Below are 16,435 nucleotides of genomic sequence, written 5' to 3' on the forward strand. Positions count from 1 at the left end.
ATTGTTTGCTCGAGTCGAGATGAAATCATTGAAGTTTTTTGGCAGTTCCGCCCGGTGAATCGAAGATTCTAGCACCAGCCTAGTTAGCTTGGAGCGCGTCTGTCTTGTAAGCGCTAGGTCGCGGGTTTAAAAACAGATATGGTTCATAAAAGAGGCCGACCCCAAATAAGATACTTTTATCTTCTGAAGGCGCTTCCTTCTCGTTCCAACGGTTCACTTACTCCCCTAATTTTACGTACTTACCAAACAGTTATACTTACCAAATCTTACCTTATTAATAATCTTACTTACCCTACTGAATGACCAATTTACCATTGGAAATTATCTGGATCAAAATGTTCCTTTCGTGGATTATCCAGTTTTTCTCCTCGTCCAGTTCAAAAAACAGAATTTGCCTTTGAGTGGAGGGTAACCACTAGGCAAGAGTAATGGTGTTTCAATCGTTCGTCTTGATGTGGCATTTATATGATCAAAATGCAGGTAACCTACTGACTTGACCAATGGATCGATAAGTATTAGGTATTCAGTTCTTAAAAAAATGCCAGGAATTAGGTATTATCTCATCCGCTCTGATTAATTAATCATAGATTGATTAATATGGATCAGTAAGCCCAGACGAAGTAGTTGTTGGTCCGCATGTCAATTGCACATGAGGAAAGCTGTCACCATCTTGAAGCTGACACCAAAAAAGAAAGTGGGAAAAAACAAGAAAAATCAGAAGATATCTCTTATCACTTGGATAACTCCCTACAATCAAGTCTCATTATTGTTTACCGACAATATTTCATTAATCATAGATTGATTAAGTCTAACAAGCTACCAGACAGGTCTTCAAATAAGGTACTTAAATACAAGTACATACTTACATATCCTGTATCGTTCCATTTATTCAACGGTTCGATTACTTAAATACAAGTAGGTATTTCACTTATTTGAACTCTAGACATCCTTTATCTAGTAGGTATGCCGGTATAGCTATAAATTAAGTTATTTAATCATTATGTGTGTACCTACTTACATTTCGTAATGGTAAATAGATCCCTATAGGTATGCACTTGATACTTAGGCCTAGAAAGAAGTAGGTACAGGCTAACAAGGTACCTATGTAGTACTAGTACATACTACATACTTTACGTCTCTGTGTAGAGTTGTAGATTAAGCTCCTAATATGATAAGATGAGAATGCTAGTAAGTAGGTAAGATTCTTTTCTTTCAGGACAGGACATCTGGGCATAATCATTAGAAGGTAGGTATGTATAAGTTAAAATATGTATTAAAATATTGAATTATATAAGAAAATTACTATTCCTTTTTTGTTATTTTATAGGAAAATATTGAATTACCTATATAATAAAATTACTATTCCTTTTTTGTTATTTTATAGGAAAGTTTTGTTCCAAGTTTCAAGTAGGTATCTAAACAACCTCGCAATGTAGTGGTTAGCAAGGGACAGACAGAGGGAACTGGAGGTGACAACGAGATATTATCGTGCCGAAATTGAAGAAAGAAGAAAGGCAGGATAGGGATTCTGAGAACGAACCTTACCCGTGTTGGATAAAGTTTGTACCAGGCGGGACTCGACCTAATGCTTACAAGGCCGGTGTGCCACCGTTCAAGCTAACTAAGTGGGCTTCACCAAGGATTGAAAAGGCCTTTGGTTTGGACAGTAATGGCGTTTCTATGTTTGACAAATCCAAATTTATGCGTTTGACACCTGACTTGGCAATGATTTTATTCTCACTGACACTGTTAATAGGCCGCCAGACAGAACACTGGAGTTAAGCAACGTCGAGCAATACTGAAATTTAGATGAGGAGATTTATTTCAGAGAATTGGTTCTGTGCCGTCACCAGCTTTGTTAACTTGGAGGGTAGCAGGCCTGTTTTGTAAGTGTCAGGTCGCGGGTTCTATTCCGACCTGGAGTGGACTTTATTCTCAACAGATAAAGTTGGTTCTAGCAAAGGCTTTCTAAAAAAAGTCTTACCTATCTACACATCTACACATAGGTAGGTCTTACCTATCTACACATAGGTAGGTAAGTAAGACTTTTTTTAAACTAGCTTATTTTGAAGATGTCCTAATCAATCTCATAAGAATCATTAGCGAGGTAAAACCAAAGAAATGATTGGGTGTAAGTTTATGACCATTAAATGTTTCGACCCAGATAACCCAGATTGTTTGCTCGAGTTGAGATGAAATTATTGAAGTTTTTTGGGAGTTCCGCCCGGTGAATCGAAGGTTCTAGCGCCAGTCTAGTTAGCTTGGAGCGCGTCTGTCTTGTAAGCGCTAGGTCGCGGGTTTGATTGCCGCCCGGGGCGAATTTAAAACAGATATGGTTCGTAAAAGAGGCCGACCCCAAATAAGATACTTTTATCTTCTGAAGGCGCTTCCTTCTCGTTCCAACAGTTCACTTACTCCCCTAATTTTACGTACTTACCAACCACTTATACTTACCAAATCTTACCTTATTAATAATCTTACTTACCCTACTGAATGACCAATTTACCATTGAAAATTATCTGGATCAAAATGCAGGTAACCTACTGACTTGAACAATGGATCGATAAGTATTAGGTATTCAGTTCTTAAAAAAATGCCAGGAATTAGGTATTATCTCATCCGCTCTGATTAATTAATCATAGCTTATTTAGACTGCGGGAGTAAAGGGACTTTTCGTCTCATTCTGGCAGGATAAACAAGGTATATTCTATACTATTCTAAAGTCGGCCCTGCCGCAATGTATGCATCATGAACAAGAAATAAACTATGAATATAAGACGAGTACAAATATGGGCTTCATTGTTATGTAAGGAAAAGATATGGATGGATTCCATTATTCTGGCAACAGATCCGATGGTTGTTGACCAAACGAAATGTCTTAACTCGAAGCTTTTGCTTTTCTATACTTTGTTGTTGTTGGTGTTGTAGCAGTGACAGCAGATCAGTCAACATCCCCAACAGGTTCCTGGGTTGGAATGAGATCAAGGAAGGTGGCAGCTCTCATTGGGTCGTCCCAGAGGTCTATAGGGGTAAGGGTGGGTCTTTGCTCCAGGACGACCCGGACCATCAATCCCCCTCAGTTCCAGCAGATCCTATACTTTGTAGGTCTCAAGTGGTTAGTTCAATTCCGATGAAAGCCAGACCAAGTCGCTAGGTCGCAAGTTCCTCCTCGGGACGAAATTTGGTCTTTTCTTATCCTGTCCTCCTTCTCTTTTCCATTTCGGAGCGATAAGGGTTCCGTTGTTACTGTTCGCTCAAATGCAAAACTGTCGATTTAAAACAGAGACCTCACTTCGTTCAATAAAAAAAGCCATTTATTTGCCATTGTGTTAGCTTTGTAATAGCTTTTGACAGGTGTCTTGGTAGGTATCTAAAGTGTACATATTTGTAATGTTTATTGTACACACACGCGCTACTTTAGCAAAATCAGACCGATCTTCGGCTATCCGAATATTATTATTATTCATACTACCTACCTGATCCGTTACCCCTCCGTCGGGTTTATAAAATTACACAACTCATACAAGGGACGAAATCAAACGTGAGGTAAAACTCCCTCTTTCGCTTTCTCCTAATTCACTCCCCTGAACGGAAGGCCTAATAAACTTTCCTTACGGAAACCCAACTCATCGTACCTTCGTTCAACGACAACGTACCTACACATACTTTCTCCGGATAGCCGAGTTCTGTCGGAGATAACCAAAACGGAAACCTTCGTCAGGAATAAGTACCTATCGAATAGTTAGTAACCTAGTTAGTCCAGGTCCAATTCGATCAAACCTTTCTTTCCACGTACCTACCTTTACCAGTACCTTCTTATTCAAATCAAACTATAAATAACTCGTGCCTACCGTGTTAGCCACCCCTTCATTATTCAATCGTACTCCAAGTTTAAGTTCATCTCTTTCTTTTATCTTCCTAAAAGTGTATCTGATTTATTTAAACTTCCATAATATATTTCTTTTATTAGTTGATAAGTTCAAATCATACATCTTCGTCATTTACATTATAGATAGTTTTCAGATTGGGACACAGAATCTGCCTCGTCTATCTAAGCCTCGTCTAATCCACAGACGACCTCCACTGGTTTGGCTTATCAACTTTTGGTTTAAAGGATGGGTTAACCCCTGCTCTTTCTATATCAATTGGCACCCAAACGGGGGCAACCTTTTTTTCTTCCTTCTATATCAATTGGCAACCCTATCCTTTTATATCAGTCTCAAGTGGTTAGTTCAATTTCGACGAAAGCCAGACCAAGTCGCTAGGTCGCAAGTTCCTCCTCGGGGCGAAATTTGGTCTTCTCTAAAGAATTGGTTCTGTGCCATCACCAGCTTTGTTAACTTGGAGGGTAGCAGGCCTGTTTTGTAAGGGCTAGGTCGCGGGTTCGATTCCGACCTGGGGTGGACTTTATTCTCAACAGATAAAGTTGGTTCTAGCAAAGGCTTTCTAAAAAAAGTCTTACCTACCTAATCTACACATAGGTAGGTAAGTAAGACTTTTTTTAAACTAGCTTTTTTGAAGATGTCCTAATCAATCTCATAAGAATCATTAGCGAGGTAAAACCAAAGAAATGATTGGGTGTAAGTTTATGACCATAAAATCCAGTATATATATGTAGTAGTGTAGTGTAGACGAGTAAAGTAGTGAAGAAGATATAAATAAATAAATAAATTTAAAAAAAGTAATAATAAATAAAAGAGATGTGTTGGCAAGCGAAATATTCGTCATGGGTCATGATGGTGCATCTATTATGGTGGTTGTCATATTTACCTAGCACGCAGGAGGTCCTGGATCTATTCTCACGGGTTCGATAATTTATGAGTGGGGGGTGAGGAACGCTAGCACGCAGGAGGTCCTGGATCTATTCTCACGGGTTCGATAATTTATGAGTGGGGGGTGAGGAACAGAACACTTTATTCGTACTTAAACCATAGTGGATGCGCCAAAGTTCCAATAACTCATAAAACACTTAGAAATAGTGGATGTGCCAAAACTCCAATGACTTATAAAACACCTAGAAATAGTGGATGTGCCAAAACTCCAATGACTTATAAAACACCTAGAAATAGTGGATGTGCCAAAACTCTAATGACTTATAAAACACCTAGAAATAGTGGATGTGCCAAAACTCTAATGACTTATAAAACACCTAGAAATAGTGGATGTGCCAAAACGCCAATGACTTATAAAACACCTAGAAATAGTGGATGTGCCAAAACTCCAATGACTTTTAAAACACCTAGAAATAGTGGATATGCCAAAACTCTAATGACTTTTAATTTTAAAACACCTAGAAATAGTGGATATGCCAAAACTCCAATCATAAATACCTAGAAATAGTGGATGTGCCAAAACTCCAATCATTTACAAAACACCTAGAAATAGTGGATGTGCCGATTTACTTTTTTCCGAGGTTACTAAAGGAGTGGAAGCCAGCCTAGTTAGCTTAGTTGGTAGTGCGTCTGCCTTGTAAGCGCTAGGCCGCGGGTTCGATTCCCGCCCGGGGCGGATTTGCTTGGGTTACAGTAAACGATAGAGTTTGATGAGTGTTGATAATATAATAAGTATCATAACCATTAGATCTAAACACTTGGAGTTTGTCTTGGCGGAACAAAATATTATTTTTGGACAACTTGCAGTTCAGCAACCTGTAGAGCTTACCCAGAGAAAAGGTTCCGGGAAGCCAAAAGGGACCCAAAAACCAACGAGCAAATTCCCTTTTGTGTTTTAAAGAACTTTTGTATATTGTCCGCATTCATAATGATTTTGTTCTTGTCATCTTCAAGCACATATACGTTCTGTAGAACCACGCCCCCTCTATCAGTTGAATTTCTTCCGGAAAATGTCATAACTGTTCCAAAATGAAATATCAAAACGTAGCTACGTGTCTTGAGAAAACATCTCATAGTTTGATTTGCGAGTATGTTTCCTTCATATTGTGGCCTCTTCCACTTCTCCAATCGGTTTATTTTTCTTCCACTCCGGTCTTCGGGTGCGCTGATCGATTCTTACGAGGTGGTGAATCCGTGCTTGATTATCCGTCAGATCGGGTTTTGGAGGGATGTAGCAGATTTGAAGTATATAACTTTGACAACCATAATTTTAGCCTTTAGTTTATAAATACACCGTGAACAGAGAGCATAGCGTAGTTTTTACTTACGTTCGTCTTGTTTACCCACAAAGCGGAGGATGGGGACAGCGAAGTATATGGTTAGTTTAATTTTGTCTTTAGTTTTTTTAATTCCAAAACAATAAAAAGTTTGAATTTAAATTTAAATATCGGTGGAAAATAACTTTTTTTGGTGTTGTTTTTCGATCAGTTTTTCCACATTTTCTTGTTTTTCTTTGAATTCTATCTGGATACCAAACCATTTTCATTTTCCTGTGGCATTTTAATTCCGAACTGGATTTTCTACCCTACATCGCCATCTTCAGGAGTCAATATTTTCTTTGGATTTCAACAATATCATCAACAGCAACAGAGTTTTCTTATCTTTTTCAAAGCCAATATCTTTTCACATTTTTTTTCTTCTTTTTTATTCAAGTGTGATCAAAATCTAATAATATCCTATTTTTTAAACTGAGTGCTTTGTGTTATGAAGTGTGTGTCTTCTTTTTTATTCAAGTGTGATCAAAATCTAATAATATCCTATTTTTTAAACTGAGTGCTTTGTGTTATGAAGTGTGTGCTCACGTTACAACTTTGAAATTTATCAATCATGTCATTGGATAAAACCCCACACAATTTAAAGGTATGTTTGTTGTAAACATCAAAGCCATAGTTCATTGATTAGTAGGAAATCTAGATGGTCTAAATGAAACAATAAGTAATTCATTAAAAAAAGTACATTGGTTGACATTGATAGCAAATTGAAAAGAGAGGAGGGATAGGTACTAGACAACTAAGTATTACATGTAGGTGAATATGTCATAGATCATAGAAAGTAATAAAATACTAAGGACAAGACAAAGCCGACAACGGAAAACATTTGAAATTTATCAATCATGTCATTGGATAAAGCCCCACACAATTTAAAGGTATGTTTGTTGTAAACATCAAAGCCATAGTTCATTGATTAGTAGGAAATCTAGATGGTCTAAATGAAACAATAGGTAATTCATTAAAAAAAGCACATTGGTTGACATTGATAGCAAATTGAAAAGACAGTAGGGATAGGCGGATAGGTACTAGGCAACTAAGTATTACATGTAGGTGAATATGTCATAGATCATAGAAAGTAATAAAATACTAAGGACAAGACAAAGCCGACAACGGAAAAGTCTCTTGAAACATTGAGCCTTTCTTCAAACTCTTTGTAGATATCTAAGTAACATACTAGAGTTAATTCCCTAGGCATTTGTCTACGCTTTGATTCTTTGATGCTGATTTTCATATCTTCAATATCAAGGTTCTCATCTCCCTAGTTCAACAATGTTTTCAATATCTCTTCTGACTATTGAGGGAAATTTGGCACATCCACTACAAAATATTTACATTTCGATTTAATTAAGGGAAAGATGACACATCCACCAATTCTGATTTTAGTATTTGATGTGACTCTTTCTTATAAGTAGGATTTGTTAAGGACGTAAATAGACCTTCACATTCAACTTGTTGTGTCAATGTATAACACATTACCTAACAGTGGGAGTCGTTTTTCCCCAGCTTACCGCCTGAACTCTAAACTGTCTCCAGCCAATTACTTTGTTAATTTCATTAGGGTGATCGATATCGCGTTAGTTCTGGACACTCCACGATCCATTGTTATCATATAGGTTTCTGCAAGTCCATGTGCGCCTTTCTTCAAACTCTTTGTAGATATCTAAGTCATATACCTACTAGAGTTAATTCCCTAGGCATTTGTCTAACGCTTTGATTCTTTGATGCTGATTTTCATATCTTCAATATCAAGGTTCTTATCTCTCTAGTTCAACAATGTTTTCAATATCTCTTCTGATAACATTTCTTTCAACATCATAATATTTTGCCCCCAACTCTCTTTGCAATTATCAGATAGGCGGATAGGTACTAGGCAACTAAGTATTACATGTAGGATGATGTAGGTGAATATGTCATAGATCATAGAAAGTAATAAAATACTAAGGACAAGACAAAGCTGACAACGGAAAACTCTCTTGAAACATTGAGCCTGTCTTCAAACTCTTTGTAGATATCTAGGTAATATACTAGAGTTAATTTTCCCCCTAGGCATTTGTCTATGCTTTGATTCTTTGATGCTGATTTTCATATCTTCAATATCAAGGTTCTCATCTCCCTAGTTCAACAATGTTTTCAATATCTCTTCTGATAACATTTCTTTCAACATCATAGTATTTTGCCCCCAACTCTCTTTGCAATTATCACTCGTCTTACCCCATGAATCGTGATTAAACAGAAACTTGCTACCAGGTGACACAAATGAAGCTTTTACAGCATCAATCAAAATATCAAGTAATCTTTAATAGGATTTTAAATGTTCCTCATTAATTTAATAGCAAATTATTCTCACCTAACGTATTACTTCCAGCTAGAGTTCTTATAACTTATAGGTCCATAACTTCTTAGGTACATAGGTAAATCATACATTTAAATGAGGCAAGCATGAACGTATGCTCCAACCAATCAACTGTATGAGCAATAAATCAGTCATAAATGTCCTCATTAATTTAATAGCAAATTATTCTCACCCAACGTATTACTTCCAGCTAGAGGTCTTATAACTTATAGGTCCATAACTTCTTAGGTACCTACATAGGTAAATCATACATTTAAATGAGGCAAGCATGAACGTATGCTCCAACCAATCAACTGTATGAGCAATAAATCAGTCATAAATGTAGATATTATAAAGATACCTATCCATGATATAAATAATATCATGGGTATTAAGTGTGATTCAAAGTATTTGAACATGCTTTGAATTTTGTAAATTGAAGCATTCCTGCACATCAAATCAATCCATATAAAAAATATACTGTGGAACACGCACAAGGAGACTTGTATACATATGTCATAAATTATAGGTAGATATTAATACTATCTTGAATAATAGGATACTATTAATATTCTTATGGGTAATATCTATTTTTTTATGGATTGGTTTGGGTTTAGATTTAGACCAATGCGACAATGTTCTGGACATTAAATAAATTACCAAAATTTGGTAATATTCGTTTTACATAATACTATGTATCCATATCCATACATTAGTCCATGTGATGATAACATTGTCATGGTTAGTAAGTAGGTATCTAGAAAAAAAATTAATTTCTCTTGAGGTAGATATTTGTATTTTTTAGGCCCTACTTATTCTATACTCAAGTATTTTTTTTTTTTTTTTTTTTTTTTTTTTTTAAAAAGCACTTTTTTCATCATCAGAATTTTTGATAAGATAGCTTCAGGTAGGTACTTTACTATGAATGTCCTTGAACCTAGGCTAGGGTTCAGAATTTCAAGGTACAAATATTAGCTACCTACTTTTTAAAGCGTCAAGCTGTGGCCGCCATTCAGCTATTTTTTTCAGTTCGTAACGTAATTTTCAAAGACTCGTATCCTTATTAGTCAGTACCGCTTTTGGATTACTTTTGCTTAGATTCATTAAATTAGACTATTCTACCTTTTTGGCAGATATTCATAAATTGCTGTTTTGGTTATGATAAAATTAAGATAATGCTAGACCTAAAGTGAGTTTTCAGTAAAAATGTAATATTAGTTCTTGTCAAGTACTGGTCAAGTCGTCGAAATATAAAGTTCCATCCTGTATGAATCATAATTGTAAAGTAATTTTTTATTTATCCGAAAGGAAACACATAGAGAAAGTGTGGCTGTGCTTACACTTGAAATTTTATACACAACTTGGGTTACAGTAAACGATAGAGTTTGATGAATGTTGATAATATAATAAGTATCATAACCATTAGATCTAAACACTTGGAGTTTGTCTTGGCGGAACAAAATATTATTTTTGGACAACTTGCAGTTCAGCAACCTGTAGAGCTTACCCAGACAAAAGGTTCCGGAAAGCCAAAAGGGACCCAAAAACCAACGAGCAAATTCCCTTTTGTGTTTTAAAGAATTCTTTCTAAATTTAGAATTTTAGATCATTACATGATGCAGTGCCGAGTGTATGCTCTAAAAGACTAAAAATGTGGAAGAAATGTGGTTATGATAATATGCTGTCAAGTGACATTTCTCGTCTATACCTGAAAATAACCGGTAGCAACGTTTCGTGTACCTAATCTAGTGGATATGCATTGTTCACGTACTTTCTGGGAAGCTCAAAAATGGTAAAATTTCAGAAGATGAAAAAAAGTCTCATTTTACAGCACACGATTTAAGATTTACTGTTAAATACTATCTTTGGGCTCCTGCTTGAAAAACCAACAGCTCACGTATGATATAGCTGCTGAAGACGTGCGAAATCTAGATCACTGGCGGGGGTTTCTTTATAGATTTTTACCCCTCCTTGTGTGTCAATGAAAGTATAGAGCGTAGAAATTATCATATGGTTTTTATTATGCCAAACACCGTAGAATCAGTTTTACCATGTTTTATCGGTTTTACTATGCAAAAATTGTTCTATGCAGCAAAACTAGACTATAAATTTTAGACTTCATAAGTGGCCTTGGGGGTGAATTATTAATTGCCTTTTATTATGTAGACATGGTGAGAGATTTGAGTGGGTACTCTGTCACAGTAGGAGGGGAAAAAGTGGATAAAATAGAATGTAGATAGGTGTTCTTTCAAAGGAATCGTAAATATTGTCAAAAATTCTAAATCAAATTGAGAATTTGAATGTCAAAGCTTATTAAGACTGAATGTCAAATAAAATAAAGATCAATTTTCTTTAGAATTTGTCACATTTCCTTTAGAAATCACAGCTTCTACGGCTATAGCATATACAAACACCTTCACTTTTCCATTGCTCAAATGGGTGCACACTAACGTCTACATTCTTTTTTTCATGATGTTATAATACTTTGGCCGCCCGCATCTGTCACGAGGGGCGAAGTTAGTGAAGGTTTAGGAAGGTTATAAAAAAGGTTTTTGTTTTGAAAAGGTCAGATTTGCGTACGCTAATCACAACACAACACCTAATTGAGCAAACACCGAAGCATATCATCACGTACACTCATATTATCCACTGTTCTCAAATTGGTTTTAAGTTTTCTCACCAACTCTTTGGTGCCAATCGGAAGATCATATTGTGGACTGAGAGTCTAACATCCGAAGCCCGGAATCCCGTACACAAGACTGACAATTATCGTACAAATATCCATTTGGTCGCTCTCCACGTGTGATGTGGACATGTGGATTAATTTCAGGGATAATCTGGTACCTACGTGAAGATTTATCTATTCTTACTTGAGAACGCTTTGATTATTATGCAACAAAGTACCATTGGACACTTTTCTAAAAAACGTGGGAACAACTAATAAATAAGAAGACGAACAAGAAGATGAAGGAATCAACACATGAAACAGGCTAGAGAATAAACGACCACAAAAAAAATGATAAAGAAATATGACGAAACAAAAATAACTCGAGTGACCTTGAGAAAGAAAGGAAAACCGGACCAAAACCAAATCAAAAAACTTGAGAACGCTTTGATTATTATGCAACAAAGTACCATTGGATACTTTTCTAAAAAACGTGGGAACAACTAATAAATAAGAAGACGAACAAGAAGATGAAGAAATCAACACATGAAACACTCTCAGCCAATAAACGACCACAAAAAAATGATAAAGAAATATTATGACGAAACAAAAATAACTCGAGTGACCTTGAGAAAGAAAGGAAAACCGGACCAAAACCAAATCAAAACAAACCCAAACACCTTCCTCATAACTAACAAGTACCATCATCAGAACAAACATACTGAACGAAAGTGGAAGTGGTATAGATTGGTTGTGGAGTGACGGAGAGGGGGTCATCCATTCTCAAGACAAGCTCGAGGAAGAAAGTAAAACCATAGCTACCAAGCTGGTTCTCTCAAAGCCTCTTCCATATCACAACACAACACCTAATTGAGCAAACACCGAAGCATATCATCACGTACACTCATATTATCCACTGTTCTCAAGTTGGTTTTAAGTTTTCTCACCAACTCTTTGGTGCCAATCGGAAGATCATATTGTGGACTGAGAGTCTAACATCGACCGTCTAATATATTGGCGATATTAGACCGAGCTATCTTACGAAAGTATCCAGATATTAACACCAATAAATAATAATTGATCACGTAGATCAATTAATCGCTTCAATCTAAACTTTTCAAGCCAACTTTCCGCTCGATTTGGTATCTACTGAGAGTCTAATATCGACCGTCTAATATATATATTGACAATCTTCTTCTTCTCCGCCTTTTCCCGAGTACAGACGTAACAGACGGGGTAGGCCTTTTTTCGTCATCCTCTCAATCAGCCTTAAGGAGCTCTGGGCTGACATTTGGTTTTGGCTAACAAATTTTTTACCATTGTATGTCCTTCGCACTCAACCTATGCTATTTCTTTAGCAAGGGAGGTTTCAGACTGGTATCCTCTCTTCTAATATATTGAAAATCTTCTTCTTCTCCGCCTTTTCCCGTGTACAGACGTAACAGACGGGGTAGCCCTTTTTTCGTCACCCTCTCAATCAGCCTTAAGGTGCTCTGGGCTGACATTTGGTTTTAGCTAACAAATTTTTTACCATTGTATGTCCTTCGCACTCAACCTATGCTATTTCTTTAGCAAGGGAGGTTTCAGACTGGTATCCTCTCTGGCTAACAATTTTTTTACCATTGTACTCGTATGTCCTTCGCACTCAACCTATGCTATTTCTTTAGAAAGGGAGGTTTCAGACTGGTATCCTCTCTGTTTAAAGTCCCCCGGCCAGATTTTGACAATGCTTGATAGAGTGCTGGCAGCATTGAGAACTGAAAATTGATAGAGTTCCGGCAGCATTGAGAGTATTTTTCTTAGGAAAGATAATATATACAGTATCGTCAAAAATATTGATAGTGGGCGGTAATCCGGTAATGGCGGTATAATAAAATGTAATAAATTTAATGATCATTATTGAGGGAAATTTGGCACATCCACTACAAAATACATTTCGATTTAATTAAGGGAAAGATGACACATCCACCAATTCTGATTTTAGTATTTGAGGTGACTCTTTCTTTATATTGTAAGTAGGGTTTGTTAAGGGCGTAAATAGACCTTCACATTCAACTCGTTGTGTCAATGTATAACACATTACCTAACAGTGGGAGTCGTTTTTCCTCAGCTTACCGCCTCGTTGTGTCAATGTATAACACATTACCTAACAGTGGGAGTCGTTTTTCCTCAGCTTACCGCCTGAACTCTAAACTGTCTCCAGCCAATTACTTCGCTAATTTCATTAGGGTGATCAATATCGCGTTAGTTCTGGACACTCCACGATCCATTGTTATCATATAGGTTTCTGCAAGTCCGTGTGTGGGACGTGCATGAATTTCTTCAATTAGAATTCGCCAACTCACTGAACCTATCCATATGTCTACGTTGACAGTGAAATGTATCGCCTAGGGGCCTAAGGCTAATATTGAAAGGAAATGAGGATTATATCAGTCAAGCATGCAAGTGGCGCTGACAGAATTCTGCCTACATTTGAGTATGGAGTCATGTGTTAAGCAAAGCAATATTGTTAGCATTTCACCAACCAAATAATAAGTTTAGATATATAGGTATTGTGGTTTTTGATATCATTTCTTTGGTTGTAACTATCGAAATCTTTACTATGTATGTAAATGTTAATTCATTTCACAAATTCAGGGCTTAACATGTTTGAAAAAAGCAGTTGATATGAGATTTACAAAGCTGTATTCCAAAGAAAAAAAATATACAAATTAATTAAGTAATTGATAAAAATCAAAAAATAAAAAGTACAAAATCCGTAAGCATAAAAAAGAAGTAAAACATATCAATCAGTTAGCATGAATGAAAGAAAGTGTTAGTAAATTGCACGCCTTGCTGTTACTATTACTACAGTGAGTTTTATTAGCTCTACTGGAGTATAGTAAGAATAACCTTGAGGTTCATGACCCATGAATGAAACTTCAGTGTTAATGTTACTATTAATAGAGAGTTGAGTCATTGTCTCATCAGGATTAGACGTTGCAGAGTGAATAGCGTGTTAAATAACCAAGATATCCTTACGGTCAGAAGTACATAAATTATCATTGAATAAAAACGTTAAGACCGCTGACAAGGGGATTAAAAATACCTACTCATGTCTAAACCAAAATGGTAGAATTAATTGACTTAAAGGTAGAATTAATTAACTTAAAGAGTAAAGAGCTCTGCGGGCTCCAAACTTTAGAGCTTTAGACGATTGCCTTTCTTAAGAATTTAAAGAATATTGGCCCTACAGAACACATTAAAAATAACCAATTCAAATTTAAATCATACAAAGCAATAAAGAAATCAATTAATTTCCAAAATGAATGAAGTAGGCGGTTGAGTGTAGTGCCTGTCTTGTGTAGAATCGTCTATTGCGGCGGGCTCCAAACTTTAAGAATTTAAAGAATAGCTTTGCCTTTGCCTTTCTTAAGAATTTAAAGAAATATTGGCCCTACAGAACACATTAAAAATAACCAATTCAAATTTAAATCACACAAAGCAATAAAGAAATCAATTAATTTCCAAAATGAATGAAGTAGGCGGTTGAGTGTAGTGCCTGTCTTGTGTAGAATCGTCTATTGAATTCGCAATTAAAATATTTCCGACTGATATGTGATATGGAGATGAATCTGAATTTGCATTTTTATACGCTTTCATATCAACGCAAAATACAATGCTAAATGTATGCCGAAATAATAAACAATTAATATACCATTCATTCAATATAGCATCATATAAAGCTGATCATACACATACAGGCACTTAGGCAATAGGCAGGTATAATTATAATAGCTATGGGAGAACCTAAATCATTTTGGACACATAATAATCATGCTGTATTCGCGAGATTGATGGTAGGGAATGGAGTAGGTCGAAAAGAATTGAGATTTTTCTTCTCTGATTATTTCAATTTTTGGCTAGTTCACTTGTAAAAATCCCAGTGATCTCCACAGTGGATCTTCATGTCCATTATTAGCTCTAGGCCCTTACACCTGTCCAAATGCCACGTAGGATGTTGCATAAGCTACCTCCTGGGAATCGAACAATATTACTACTGAGAAGAACTACTGAAAATAGTGGTTCTTCTTTCTTCTTCTTCTTCTTCTTCTTCTTCTTCTTCGCCTTTTCCCGTGTACAGACGGGGTCGGCGTTTTTTGTCAGCCTCTCAATCAGCCCCAACTAAGGTGATTGCTTTGGGCTGACAATTGGTTTTGGCTACAAATTTTACGAGTGGATGCCCTTCGCGCCTCTCCTATGCCGTTTTAGAACGGTCCTGATTCGATTATATCGATTGTTCTTCTTATTCATATTATTGTTTTACATAACCGAAAATCACTTCTACCATAACTTCTTGTCTTCACGAGGACCACATTACCATGTCCAGTCCAAATATTTTCAAAGTTCAAAGCGGTCACGATACGTTGGGTCTGACGGGTCAACATTTTTTTTTATTGTATGCCAAGAAGATTATTTTCGATCTTTGCCTGCCTTATTTGATCTTAAGATTATAATATCAACATCAGGAATCAGGAAGAGGACTATACGAGTATTATATGTAGTAGTGTAGACGAGTATAGTAGTGTAGAAGATTAAATAAATAAATAAATAAATAAATTGAAGCCCGGAATTCCGTACACAAGACTGACAATTATCGTACGAATAATACGAATATCCATCTGGTCGCTCCACGTGTGATGTGGACATGTGGATTAATTTCAGGGATAATCTGGTACCTACTTGAAGATTTATCTATTCTTACTTGAGAACGCTTTGATTATTATGCAACAAAGTACCATTGGATACTTTTCTAAAAAACGTGGGAACAACTAATAAATAAGAAGACGAACAAGAAGATGAAGTGAGTGGGGGGTGAGGAACAGTACACTTTATTCGTACTTAAACCATAGTGGATGCGCCAAAGTTCCAATAACTCATAAAACACTTAGAAATAGTGGATGTGCCAAAACTCGGCTAGAAAATAAACGACCACAAAAAAATGATAAAGAAATATGACGAAACAAAAATAACTCGAGTGACCTTGAGAAAGAAAGGAAAACCGGACCAAAACCAAATCAAAACAAACCCAAACACCTTCCTCATAACTAACAAGTACCATCATCAGAACAAACATACTGAACGAAAGTGGAAGTGGTATAGATTGGTTGTGGAGTGTCGGAGAGGGGGTTATCCATTCTCAAGACAAGCTCGAGGAAGAAAGTAAAACCATAGCTACCAAGCTGGTTCTCTCAAAGCCTCTTCCACTTCTCCAATCGGTTTATTTTTCTTCCAC

Source organism: Diaphorina citri, unplaced genomic scaffold, assembly GCF_000475195.1.
Source record: "Diaphorina citri unplaced genomic scaffold, Diaci psyllid genome assembly version 1.1 scaffold302, whole genome shotgun sequence".
In the NCBI taxonomy this organism is placed as follows: Eukaryota; Metazoa; Arthropoda; class Insecta; order Hemiptera; family Psyllidae; genus Diaphorina; species Diaphorina citri.